The sequence below is a fragment of the Pristiophorus japonicus genome, chromosome 14 (genome assembly GCF_044704955.1).
Source record: "Pristiophorus japonicus isolate sPriJap1 chromosome 14, sPriJap1.hap1, whole genome shotgun sequence".
NCBI classification, from domain to species: domain Eukaryota; kingdom Metazoa; phylum Chordata; class Chondrichthyes; family Pristiophoridae; genus Pristiophorus; species Pristiophorus japonicus.
The window spans coordinates 129,984,528-129,997,228 of NC_091990.1; the positions used below are offsets into that span (position 1 = coordinate 129,984,528).

The window sequence follows — 12,701 nt, forward strand, 5'->3', positions numbered from 1 at the left end:
GGACCAGGAATGTACCAGGTTCGATCCCCAGTCTGAACAGACTATGGAGGATTATATTTTTAAATGGTGGCATTACTGGGTCTGATTGTTTCCCAGTAAAAATAGGCTGTCTCGTCAGGAACCTATCGTTGAGTAAATTTTGTTGGCATACTGCATGGAATTGGTTGATCTCAGCCGGGACCGCAGTTGGCTGCAATAAAACTGGGCAGGATTCATGCGCCTGATCATTACCCAGTTTGTGCTTCGGGTAAGGACAAGGACATGGATAGAATATTCCCAAATTTACATGTCATCCTTGCTCAGGGGCCATACTAATCTTCACTGTATTGTTCCAAGGGCAAGAAAAATTAGTGAGCTTTTAAAAAATAAAGTAGCATTGTTTTACACCAGCATAATTCAGGAAGGCTTAGTATGCCAACAACATTTACTCAACGATAGTTTCCTGAAGAGACAGCCTATATTTACTGGGAAACAACCAGACACAGTAATATCACCATTTAAAAATGTAATCCTCCACATTCTGAAATCTGCAAGGGAGCTTCCATACTTCTTCCAAATTCTGGGCAATACAACAAGGGTATTCCAGTAATAACAATGAATAAGTCATAGATGCAATTCGGATTGATTCTTGGATATTTCAGAACAAAAATAAAAATTGGCTTGGAATTTCCCCTTGCTGAATCTTAACAATGTGTGCATGGTTTTCCCCTAAAACATCTCAATATGATGACTGGGTTGCATATTTCACAACTAAAATGCCTCAAATAGTCTCAAATCCATCATAAAATTTAGTTTAGCCAACTACAGTGACCAAGAATGAAGCAAATGAAACATACATGATACTTGATTTTAATTTTGCACCAGTCAGCTGCAATACTAATACACATCAATTTTAGTTCTAGCTTACATTAGAGTGTAACACACAATAACATGCAGTCATTGCAACTTTGCTTAACATATCGTGGAGTATTCTGCACACAATTAAAAAAATCTCCCCCCACCACACATACACATACAGATTTCTTCTCCTCGTGCGAGAGGAACATTATTTCCTGTGGCTAAGAGGTCAATATCAATATCTCACGGTTGATCTTCATATTCTACAGGCCTCTGTTCTTAACCTCAGGGTTCTGGCTCTGTTATGGGCTGGAATCCTGTGATAAATATAGGGCATGGATGGAGGCATGTATAGATATTACTTGAATCCTTCAGCTATCACAACACTGAATAGAATTTCTGCTGGAAAAAAATTAAAGCATGACAGGATGTTTCTTTTCCCTTCTTCAGAGAGAGAATGTATGGTGATATGCCTGCGAGAGAAGAAAATGAAAGGATCCTGAAAAACATCATTCTTTTTTTATTAACTCATGAGAATTATTGCAGAATAATTATGTGTAGCGCAGCTTTAAATCAGCAACATCTCCTTTTTGCTTTACAACTAAGATGAGAATAATGTAAAATTTCTGATGTTTTTTGAAGAATCTTTGCAGAGTCTTTCTACATTTTTCTTCTCTACGGGCAGATCTCCATACATTCTCCTCCAACCAAAAAGGGAATTAAATCAGGACTTTTCCATGACAATATATATTCAAAAATAAAGTTTTACCATCCAAATTTTGCTTAGATTAATTTTTATACTGTGATTCTTTAATATATCACGAGTATACTTGGATTGTTACAATTGAGATGTCTGCCTGGCACATTTCTCCCCCTCTAACTCAGTACTCTCAGGAATGATAGAGGAGCTCAGAAAGTTAAATTGTGAGGGTAGGTGGCATAAGCTTGGCTTGCATTCCCTTGAGTGTAGAAGATTGAGGGGTGATCTGATTGAGGTGTTTAAAATGTTAAAAGGATTTGATAGGATAGATACGGAGAAACTATTTCCTCTGGTAGAGGAATCAAGAACAAAGGCACATAATCTTAAAATTAGAGGTAGGCCATTCAGGAGAAAAATCAGAAAGCATTTTCTCACACAAAGGGTAGTTGAAATTTGGATCTCTTCCCCCTCTCCCAAAAGGCTGTGGACGCTAGGACAGTTGGAGCTTTCAAAACTGAGATGCGTAGATTTTTGTTGGTTAAGGGCATCTAATGCTTTGGAGCTACGGCGGATAAATGAAGTTGTGGTGCAGATCAGCCATAATCTAACTGAATGATGGAGCAGACTTGAGGAGCTAAATGGCATACTCCTGTCCCTATGTTCCTACTCTCCATTGCACACTCCTTCCAACCACTAATGTTCATACTGACATTCTCTCTCCCTACTCCCTTCATGCTCCTTCCTTCCCCACCCAAAGTGCTGCCACCAGCTTTTTTCCTGTCCCCCAGAAGCACCTCTCAGTTTCTGCCCCTTCCCTCTCCCCTTCATGACCATCCATTTGCCTTCCTCTCTAGTTAATCAATTTAGCTCTCCAGTCATTGGTATCCATTTCCCCCTCGCACAGCCATCCATTCGCTCTGTGACTGCCATCCACTCTAAAATTTCCTGCCAACAGTATACAGACAATCCTACTCATCCGTACTAGGTGTTGAAAGCAGTACAGAAACTCTGACACGCTGACCAGGCCCCTAAAAGACTGATGGAGGCATGATGGAGATATTTCTTGAATCCTTCAGCTATCACAAATTTAAAAAATGAATTGTATTTATAGAGTACCTCAGAACATCTTTCAGAAACATTCCAAAGCTCTTCATGTATAAGAAATTGCTTTGAAATGTAATCATTGTTATGCAAGTCATTGCAGCAGCAATTTTGCACATTATACCCCACAAGCAGCAACAATCTGTTGTTGATGAACGACAGATGAATGTTGGCCAGGACACTGGGAACACTCTCTGCTCCTCATTCAGCAAATGCCTGGGGATCCTTAATGAATCACCAGAACCAGCAGACAAACCCTGAACTGAGTGTCAGCCTTGGCTCAGTCGTAGCATTCTCGCATCAGAGACAGAAGGCTGTGGGTTCAAGTCCTACCCCAGAGAATTGAGCACATAATCTAGGCTGGCACTACAGTGCAATACCGAGAATGTACTGTACTGTTGGAGGTGCTGTCTTTCGGATGAAATGTTAAACCGAGGCCCTGACTGCCCTCAGGTGGACATAAAAGATCCATTGGCAGTATCTGAAGAGCAGGGGAGTTTGTTTACCCAGTGACCTTGCCAACATTTATCCCTTAACCAACATCTAAAATATATCATTTTTTCATTGCTGTTTATGGGGCCTTGCTGTGCGCAAATTGGCTGCTACATTTCTTATATCACAACAGCAACTTCAAAAGTACCTTATTGATAATAAAGTGCTTTCGGACAGTCTGAGGTCATGAAATGTATTATGTAAATGCAAGTCTTTCTTCCTGACCTTTCATTCAAGGTACAGAACCTCAGACAATCCAGCACTCCCTCAGTACCACATTAAAAGGGCAGCCTAGATGAAGAGTAGGTCTTGAACCCACAACCTTCTGAATCAGAGGGGAGGGTGTCACCAACTGAGCCAAGCTGACAATTCGAAAGCAATTTAATTTTGTAAAATCCCGTAAACTTGGGAAATAAAGTCAGAAATCTTGTACAGCATTGGAAACTGTACTGGAAACATGCATCATTTAGAATTTCAATTATCTCTACTTGAAATTTAAGGGATTTTAAGAAAGCCTGCAAATCCCACAAGAGTAGGGAATTCCAGATCCTTGCAGCTGCTCCAGGATTTATCGGGTTAACAGAAGTGAGTAATTCACAGGATCCTTTCCAGGTTCAAATATTTCATTTCCCATGATAGATAATTGTTAATGTAAATATCGCTCTGGGAGGAAGTGATGTTGCAGGTCAAAAGTTTTCATTCTTAAATACCTTTAGCTAAAGGACATTTTGGCAACTAATGTCCTGTCTACTAGCAACTCATGGTAGCAACGTGCAAGTCCACATGTCAAACGCAGTGCATCTATTCACTGCAGCAATTGTAGTCTCTCTCCAGCTGTCTGCAAAACAAAAGAAACAAACATAACCTCTCCACAGTTCCTGCTCCAATTCTTTTAACAATGTTCACCTTCCCGTCCACCTCTGAAGGCCAATTGCCAAGTGCCTGCTTTATCCTATGACAGGATCTTCGGGGACTAAGTGAGCCTAGAAAACTATGTCAGGCTCCTCGGTCAGTATCTGACTTCTCTTTTCCTATTTAAGAATATTTCAGTGATATTTCTGTCCTTCCCGGAAACTTAAGACTGCATTCCTCATTACAACAGGGACTATAGTATAACAAAAAGAATTTAGAAAGATCCAGATGAGGTTAAAGGAGTACTATATCTGTAGGTGTGCCAGATGACATTCTTTCATTTAAGGAAATGAGTCGAATTGTTAGAAAAGGACTGATTTTCTTCAGTTATATTTTACTGTATAAGAATAAATTAAAGCACAAACGCATCAACTTTTTTTTCTCTAGGTTTCACAAGTCGCCTATCACTCTTGCTTAGCTAACCTAAACAAGCAGATAATACTTCACATGCCAACCATTGAACAAAGGGACATCATGGCAATAACTCCAAAAATTATTTACTTGCATTCTAAAATGTCAATGCAGTGCTAGAGCCTTGCTATAATACTGTACTCATGCCACACTTTTGTTAAATGTTCTTTTATTCTTTACTCACTTTAGTAAATATGGAACTGTACTGTCCTAGAAACTAAAACTGAAATAATCTCTGTGTGTAATATCACCTTAAGTTAAAGTTCAAAATATCACATTTAATTTGTTCCATGCCAGAAGTGGTTAATTACAATCATTTGACTGGTCGGTTTATCAGAAGCAGATAATTCCAAACCACTGCAGATACACTAATGCAATTTTACAGAAGGTTTCAGCATTGAAAACAGCAAGTGAGAGCTAGCTGCTAAATAAAATTTATTCTCATGTCCTCGTGGATTCACCATGGATTTTCCTTTCGACAAGCAAAGCATCTGGTAAGTACGCAATACAACTTTGTGGTTTTACATCAGTACAATAACTGAACTGTGCCACTACATACAACACTTTGACTTCCATATATACTGTTCTTGGAGTGTAAAGAACTTCAAGAATTTCCTTGAGAAATTCTGAAAAGGACACTGGAGCAGTCGAACAGTAATTGGGATCAACACTAATTTAGAACAGAAGATCTATGGTGGATGACGACAATATGGGACAGTAAGGGGGAGTAAATAAGGAGAAATTGTTTCCACTGGTGGGTGAGCTGGTAATCAGGACACAGATTTAAGATAACAGGCAGAAGAACCAGAGGGGAAATGAGGAGAATTGTTTTTTTAATGCAGCGAGCTATCATGATCTGGAATGCACTGCCTAAAAGGGTGGTGGAAGCAGATTCAATAGTAACTTTCAAAAGGGAATTGGATATCTACTTGAAAAGGAAAAAACTGCAGTGCAGTGGGGAAACAGCACAATAGTGGATAGCTCTTTCAAAGAGCCAGCAATGTGTCGAAAACCCTCTTTCAGGGCCCAAGTTTCGGCCTCAGTTGCTCCTGATTTTTTGGAAATTCAAATTCTCGGCATTTAGTTTGCTCCAGTTCTAGTCAGTTAGAACAGTTTCACTTTGGAACAGAATTTTTTTTTCAAAAGGGGGCATGTCCGGCCACTTACGCCTGTTTTCAAAGTTTCGGCAGTGAAAACTTACTCCAAACTAACTTAGAATGGAGTAAGTGAAGATTTTTGTACACTCGAAAAAACCATGTCTACACTTTAGAAAATCAGGCGTAGGTTACAAATCAGGCGTAGGGAATGGGAGGAGGGGGTTTAAAGGGAAGTTTACAAACATTAAACACTTCAGTTTTACAAATAAAGAGCCATCATCAATAATAAATGATAAAAACATCAATAAATCAATCAAAAAAAATTAATAAGAATTTGTTTTTATTTTTTTAATTAATAAATAAAACATTTTCTACTTACCGACTGCAGCACCAGGAGCCCTCCAACAGCGTGCTGGGATGCCCCCCCCCACCCCACCCTCACCCCCCAGTGTGTCTCTGTCAGTGTCTCTATCTCTCTGTCTGTCTGTGTGTGTCTCTCACTTTGTCTGTCAGTGTCTGTGTTTCTGACAGCGAGGGGAGGAGGGGAGGGGGAGGAGGAGTGGGGGAGAGGGGGTGGGAGAGGTGACAAGGGAGGGAGGGAGGGGGGGGCGAGAAGGGAGGGGGGGGGCGAGAAGGGAGGGGGGGGGCGAGAAGGGAGGGGGGGGGCGAGAAGGGAGGGGGGGGCGAGAAGGGAGGGGGGGGCGAGAAGGGAGGGGGGGGCGAGAAGGGAGGGGGGGCGAGAAGGGAGGGGGGGCGAGAAGGGAGGGGGGGGCGAGAAGGGAGGGGGGGGCGAGAAGGGAGGGGGGGGCGAGAAGGGAGGGGGGGGCGAGAAGGGAGGGGGGGCGAGAAGGGAGGGGGGGGCGAGAAGGGAGGGGGGGCGAGAAGGGAGGGGGGGGCGAGAAGGGAGGGGGGCGAGAAGGGAGGGAGGGGAGGGGGGTGAGAAGGGAGGGAGGGGAGGGGGGTGAGAAGGGAGGGAGGGGAGGGGGGAGGGGAGGGGAGGGAAGGGAGGGAGGGGGGAGAGAAGGGAGGGAGGAGTGGGTGTGAGAGAAGGGAGGCAGGGGGAAGGGAGGCAGGGGGAAGAGAAGGGGGGGGAAGAGAAGGGAGGGAGGGGAGGGGGGAAAGAGAAGAGAGGGAGAGGAAGGGGGAGAGAAGGGGGAAGAGAGAGAGAGAGGGAGGGGGGGGGGGGAGAGAGAGAGAGAGAGAGAGAGAGAGAGAGAGAGAGAGAGAGAGAGAGAGAGAGAGAGAGAGAGAGAGAGAGAGAGAGAGAGAGAAAGGAGAGGGAGGCTGAACGGGCCGGGCCCAAGACTTTGAGCTTAGACTTACCGGATTGACAGGTAGGTGGTGTCGGGTCTGGGGGGATCGGGAGCGCGGGTCGGAGCGGAGGGGAGGGGTGGAGGGGGGAAGCGGAGGTGGGGGGGGGGTGGTGGGAGCGGGAGTCAAGTCGGGTCTGGTCCGGACCGGAGGAAACAGGAGCTTGGCGTTGGAGGAGCCTTATCTACGCAGCCCCAGTGAGCCCATTCGGCCAGGGCTAGGGGCTGCGTGCTTCGGGCCCCTCCCACACAGTTTTGGGCGCCTGGAGCTACTGCACATGCGCGCCCACTGTAGCACACATGTGCAGAGGTCCCGGCACTGTTTTCAGCGCAGGAACCTAGCTCCGCCCCCTACAGCTTTTGCTGCGCCGCGCCGAGGGACAGAGGACCTGCCGGGAGCCGGAGAATCTGGAAGTTTTTTTTAGGCGCACTTTGTGGCGCGAAAAACAGGCGTCCAGGTCGGGGCTGCGCCATTCTAGGCGCGGCCCGAAACTTGGGCCCTCTGTGCTGTAAGATTCTATTCCATGAATCTTTATTCTGAAGGTGGCTGGATCAAAATATTGTGTATTATTAAAAAGCCGTGGACAACAATGTAGTGAAAGTAACTGTAATATAGGGCCCAAGTTTCCACATGATTTGCGCCTGATTTTTTAGGAGCAACTGGTGGAGAACGGACTATCTTAGAAATCGCAGAACAGTTCTACTTTGGAACAGAATTTCTTCTTCAAAAGGGGGCGTGTCTGGCCACTGACGCCTGATTTCAAAGTTTCCACAGTGAAAACGTACTCCAAACTAACTTAGAATGGAGCAAGTGAAGATTTTTGTAGAACTGAAAAAACCTGTTCTACACATTAAAAAATCAGGCGCAGGTTACAAATTAGGCGTCCAGAACGAGGTGGGGGGAGAGGGGGGGGGAGAAGGAAAGTCATTAAATTCTACAATAAATCCTTATTTATACTTATTCAAATATTATACAAATAAATCCAACCTGAATAAACATTTATAAGCAAAGAAAAGATTAAATAAACCATCTTCCTACCTGTGTGAAAGTGCTTCAGCCAGCCTCACAAGTTCGTTCGTTCGTTCCCGACGGCAAAGGGGGAGGAGGAAGCCGTTCCCGACGGCGGGAGGGAGGGGAGTGTGGGCCTGCCCGCCCGAACGCAGCGGGAGGAAGACGGTCCCGACGGCGGGAGGGAGGGGAGTGCGGGCCTGCCCACCCGAACGCAGTGGGGGGGGGGGGGGGGGGGGGGGAGGAAGAAGCCGTTCCAGACGACGGGCGGGAAGGAGACAGTGAGAAGGCTGCAGGAAGCCTCAGTGCTGATGGCAATGTGATTTTATTAAAAAATGTTCAAAAATTAAACAGCTACAAAGAACTACAAAAATGACCGAGTGCCAATGTTTTCCTTCACACTGCGCGTGCGCGAACGCTCCAACGCGCACGCGCAGGGTTGCCGGCAGGAAAAAAACTAATTTAAATAGTACCCGCCCCCTCCCACTTACAAAATCGGCGCGAGTGTAGGCTCCACCCCCCTGGGCGCCGCGCCAAACAGATAAGGAGCTGCAGGGATCTCCAGAATCGCGAGTTTTTTTTCCGGCGCCGTTTTAAGCGCGAAAAACGGGCGCCCAGCTCGGAGGGGCGCCCGTTTTTTACCGTGTGGAAACTTGGGCCCATAGTGTTGATTTGTACTCAAAGACATGAATTTTAGAGTAAAACAATAAAATACAAACAAAAGTGATAAATATCAGAATTACTTCAGGTTCAAACTGCACAAAAAGGATACCCAAACTAAAGTAGGCTGTTTCTTATAAATATTAAATCCAGTTAAAAATGCATATTAGAATTAGGATAGGTTCATAAGTAGGATAACCAGATAATTAGATCGCACTAGCAGAAAGATCATATTTCACTTCCTTTTACTCAATATTTCATGTAATATTACTTGAGTGTTTAAAGCTAGTTATATTTTCTGTTTCCATATTTTTCCAGTGAGGACCTGTTTGAGTCTGTGCCATTCCAGTCACTTAAGCCCTGAAGTGCTTCAGCTGGAATATACAGGCTTTAACTTAGGCAACATTTTGGTTAACATTGCACTCCATTTTGAGTTGCACCAATAACATGCTCATCCATTGTAGTCCAGTACATATAATCCATTACATAGTATTTACAGCACAGAAACAGGCCATTCTTCCCAAAACGTCCATGCCAGTGTTTAAGGCCATCTCTGACCACTTCCTTGTATCGCTCTCCACCCACGTCCACCACCCTGCCGCACCCAACCCTACTTCCTTCTGTATCCGCCCTTGGAAATAGCTCTCTCCCAACACACTTACAACTGCACTTACAAAATCCCAATTGTCTAGCCTTTAGCCCTTCATTCACCATGACATTTCTGCAGCTCCCAATCTGCTCAACCACATGCTCACCACCACCTTTCATGCCCTAGTCCCTATTAAAACCATTATTCTCTCGTCCCCTGGTACGGACCTCATCCCTGCTCCCTTAAGTCCAAGGGACGCAAATTTGAACAGATATACTGGACAATGGTTTAGCCATTCATTGCCACATCTGGATGGACCACATAGAGCAGGATCCGATAGTGCTTTTTCTGCCAAAACTGCTCACTATTCCAGGATCATTCTGGAATTCAAAGATAATCTCCAGCTTCTTTTCTCTACTGCAAACTGTCTTCTTAAATTCCTCCTCCTGTCTCCTTCACCTTCACCTCCAACAAGTGCGAGGAGCTCATGGACTTCTTTGTCTCCAAGATTGAGACCATCCGATCAGCTGCCTCTGCCACTTCCCTTTCTTTCCCTAGCCCACTGGACCAAACTTCCTCCAAGGTTCCCCCCTGCCCTAGCCCTGATCTTTAATTTTTCTCCAGTTTCTCTCCGATCTCCTCTCATGCCCTCTCCGAGCTCATCTTATCCATGAGACCCACTTCCTGTTCCCTCGACCCTATTCCCACTAAACTGCTGACCACCCAACTTCCTTTTCTGGCTCCCATTTTAGCTGATATTGTTAATGCTTCTCTCCTCAGGTACTTTCCCCCTCTCCTTCAAAACTGCCATCATCACCCCTCTCCTCAAGAAAACAACCCTTGACCCCCTCCATCCTTGCAAACTACCACACCATCTCCAACCTTGCTTTTCTCCCCAAATTCCTTGAATGCGTTGTGCTGTTGCCTTCCAAATCCGTGCCCATCTTTCCTGGAACACCATGTCTGAATCCCTCTAATCAGGTTTCTGCCCCTGCCACAGTACCAAAACGGCTCTCATCAAAGTCACAACTGATAACCTATGTTACTATGACAAAGGTAAACTATCCCTCCTCGTCCTTCTTAACCTTTCCGCAGCCTTTGGCATAGTTGACCACTCCATCCCCCTCCAACGCCTCCCCATCGTCATCCAGCTGGGTAGGAATGCACTCGCATGATTCCATTCTTATCTATCTAACCGTAGCCAGAGAATCACCTGCAACAGCTTCTCTTCCCACTCCCGCATCGGTATCTCTGGTGTATCCCCAAGGACCTATCCTTGGCCCCCTCCTATTTCCCAGTTACATGCTGCCCCTCGGCGACATCATCTGAAAACACAGCATCAGACTCCACGTGTATGCCAACACCACCTAGCTCTACCTCACCACCACATCTCTCAATCCTTCCACGGTCTCCAAATTATCAGATTGCTTGTCCGAGAACCAGTACTGGATGAGCAGAAATTTCCTCCAGTTAAATATTGGGAAGACCAAAACCATTGTTTTCGGTCCCCGGCACAAACTCTGTTCTCTAGCCACTGACTCTATCCCTCTTTCTAGCATCAGTTTGAGGCTGATCCAGATGGTTCACAGCCTCTGTCATATTTAACCCTGATATGAGCTTTCGATCACATAGCCACGCCATAACTAAGACCGCCTATTTCCACCTCCGTAACATCGACTGATTCTGGCCCTGCCTCAGCTCATGTACTGCTGAAACTCTCATCCATGCCTTTGTTACCTCTAGACTTGATTATTCCAATGCACTCCTGGCTAGCCTCCCACATTCTACCCTATGTAAACCTGAGGTCATTCAAAATTCTGCTGCCCGTGTCCTAACTTGCACCAAGTGGCGCTCACCCATCACCCCTGTGCTCGCTGACCTACACTGCCTCAATTTTAAAATTCTCATCCTTGTTTTCAAATCCCTCCATGGCCTCACCCTTCCCGACCTCTAACTTCCTCCAGCCCCACAACCACCTCCTCACTCCCAGAGGTATTTGCTCTCCTCTAATTCTGTCCTCTTGAGCATCCCTGATTTTAATCGCTCAACCACTGGATGCCATGCCTTCAGCTGCCTAGGCCCTAAGCTCTAGGATTACCCTCCCTAAACCTCTGTGTCTCTCTTTCCTCCTTTAAGATGCTCCTTAGAACGTACCTAGCTTTTGGTCATCTGCCCCCTAACTTTTCCATGTGGCTTGGTGTCAAATTTTGTTTTATAACACTCCTGTGAAGTGCCATGGGACATTTTAAAGGCGCTATATAAATACAAGTAGTTGTTGTTGTTATGCTCCACATGAGCCGCCTCCTCCTACCCTCCTTCATCTAATACCATTAACATATCCTTCTATTCCTTTCCCCCTCATTCATTAATCTAGCTACCCCTTAAATGCATCTACTCCTTGCACGACTATTTGATCGTACCCTGTCACAGACAGCATTCTCCAGAACCTTGGAAAGAAACTAAAGAGTAGGGTCAACCCAATCCAGAAAGTTGCCGGATCCACATGGAGTGGGATGCTCAAGCCCTCCATACGGCAGCACTCACCCTGTGCACTGCTCTCCTGCATGGTTAACAAGTCCACATGTCGAATCCATTGATGTCCAGCTGAACTCTGAGAATTATCACCGGTATGGTTTTATCAACACCAACACCTTGGTTGGCCGTCCTTGCAAACATCGCAACACCACACCTATGCAGTCTCCAGAGAATACAACCGCTACACCAGCAAATACATGCCGATCCAAGCCCACTTCAAATCTGGAAGGCCATTTTGAACCGTCGCCAAAGCCCTTCAACTTTCTCCCCACAGTCTTGATGACCAATGGCAAAATGCTCGGAAGAACTGCGACACATGGAATGGATTTCTTATTTAGAGAACCCCACAGTACAACCTGAAGGATCAAACCTTCCTCGTAAACAGTGGACAACTAGCATCCCCCTCAGAACCGGGCATGGTAGATGCTGCCACCTTCTCCATAGATGGAAGATTAAAGCATCCTCATTATGCGACTGCGGAGCTCCTAATTAGACACTAGAGCACATCATTTGAACACTGCCCTCAGAGGAAATTCACGGGCAGCCTACAAGATATCCAAGCAGCCTGGATATCTGACGTAGATATTAATATTTAATTTGTTTTTTGCTACTACCATACAAAAGAATGGTAGCGAGTTCCACATTTTAACCAGTCTCTGGGTAAAGAAGTTTCTCCTAAATTCCCTATTGGATTTACTAGAAAGAAAGAAAAACTTGCCTTTACATAGCACCTTTCAAGACCACCAGACGATCAAAGCGCTTTACAGCCAATGAAGTACCTTTTTTGAAGTGTAATCATTGTTGTAATGTAGGAAGTGACTATCTTATATTTATGACCCTAGTTCTGTCTGCAAGTAGAAACATCGTTTCACATCTACCCAACCAAAACCTTTCATAATCATGAAGACCTCTATCAGGTCTTTGGGCAGTGGAGTGGGACTAGCTGAAATGCTCTTGCAGAGAGTCGACACAGGTTTGGCGGGCTGAATGGCCTCCTTTTGTGCTGTAACCATTCTATGGGCCCAAGTTTCCACATGATTCGCGCCTG

The 12,701-nt window shown here is 45.3% G+C and overlaps 1 protein-coding gene and 1 non-coding gene across 2 annotated transcripts in view; both read right to left on the reverse strand.

The window, feature by feature from the left end:
- sbf2 (SET binding factor 2) overlaps positions 1 to 12,701 on the reverse strand; it is a 715,543-nt gene that overhangs the window by 503,982 nt on the left and 198,860 nt on the right. The window lies entirely within an intron of this gene.
- Positions 256 to 363, reverse strand: LOC139280420 (U6 spliceosomal RNA). The gene has a single exon (XR_011596675.1). It is a non-coding gene; the product is annotated as a U6 spliceosomal RNA (small nuclear RNA).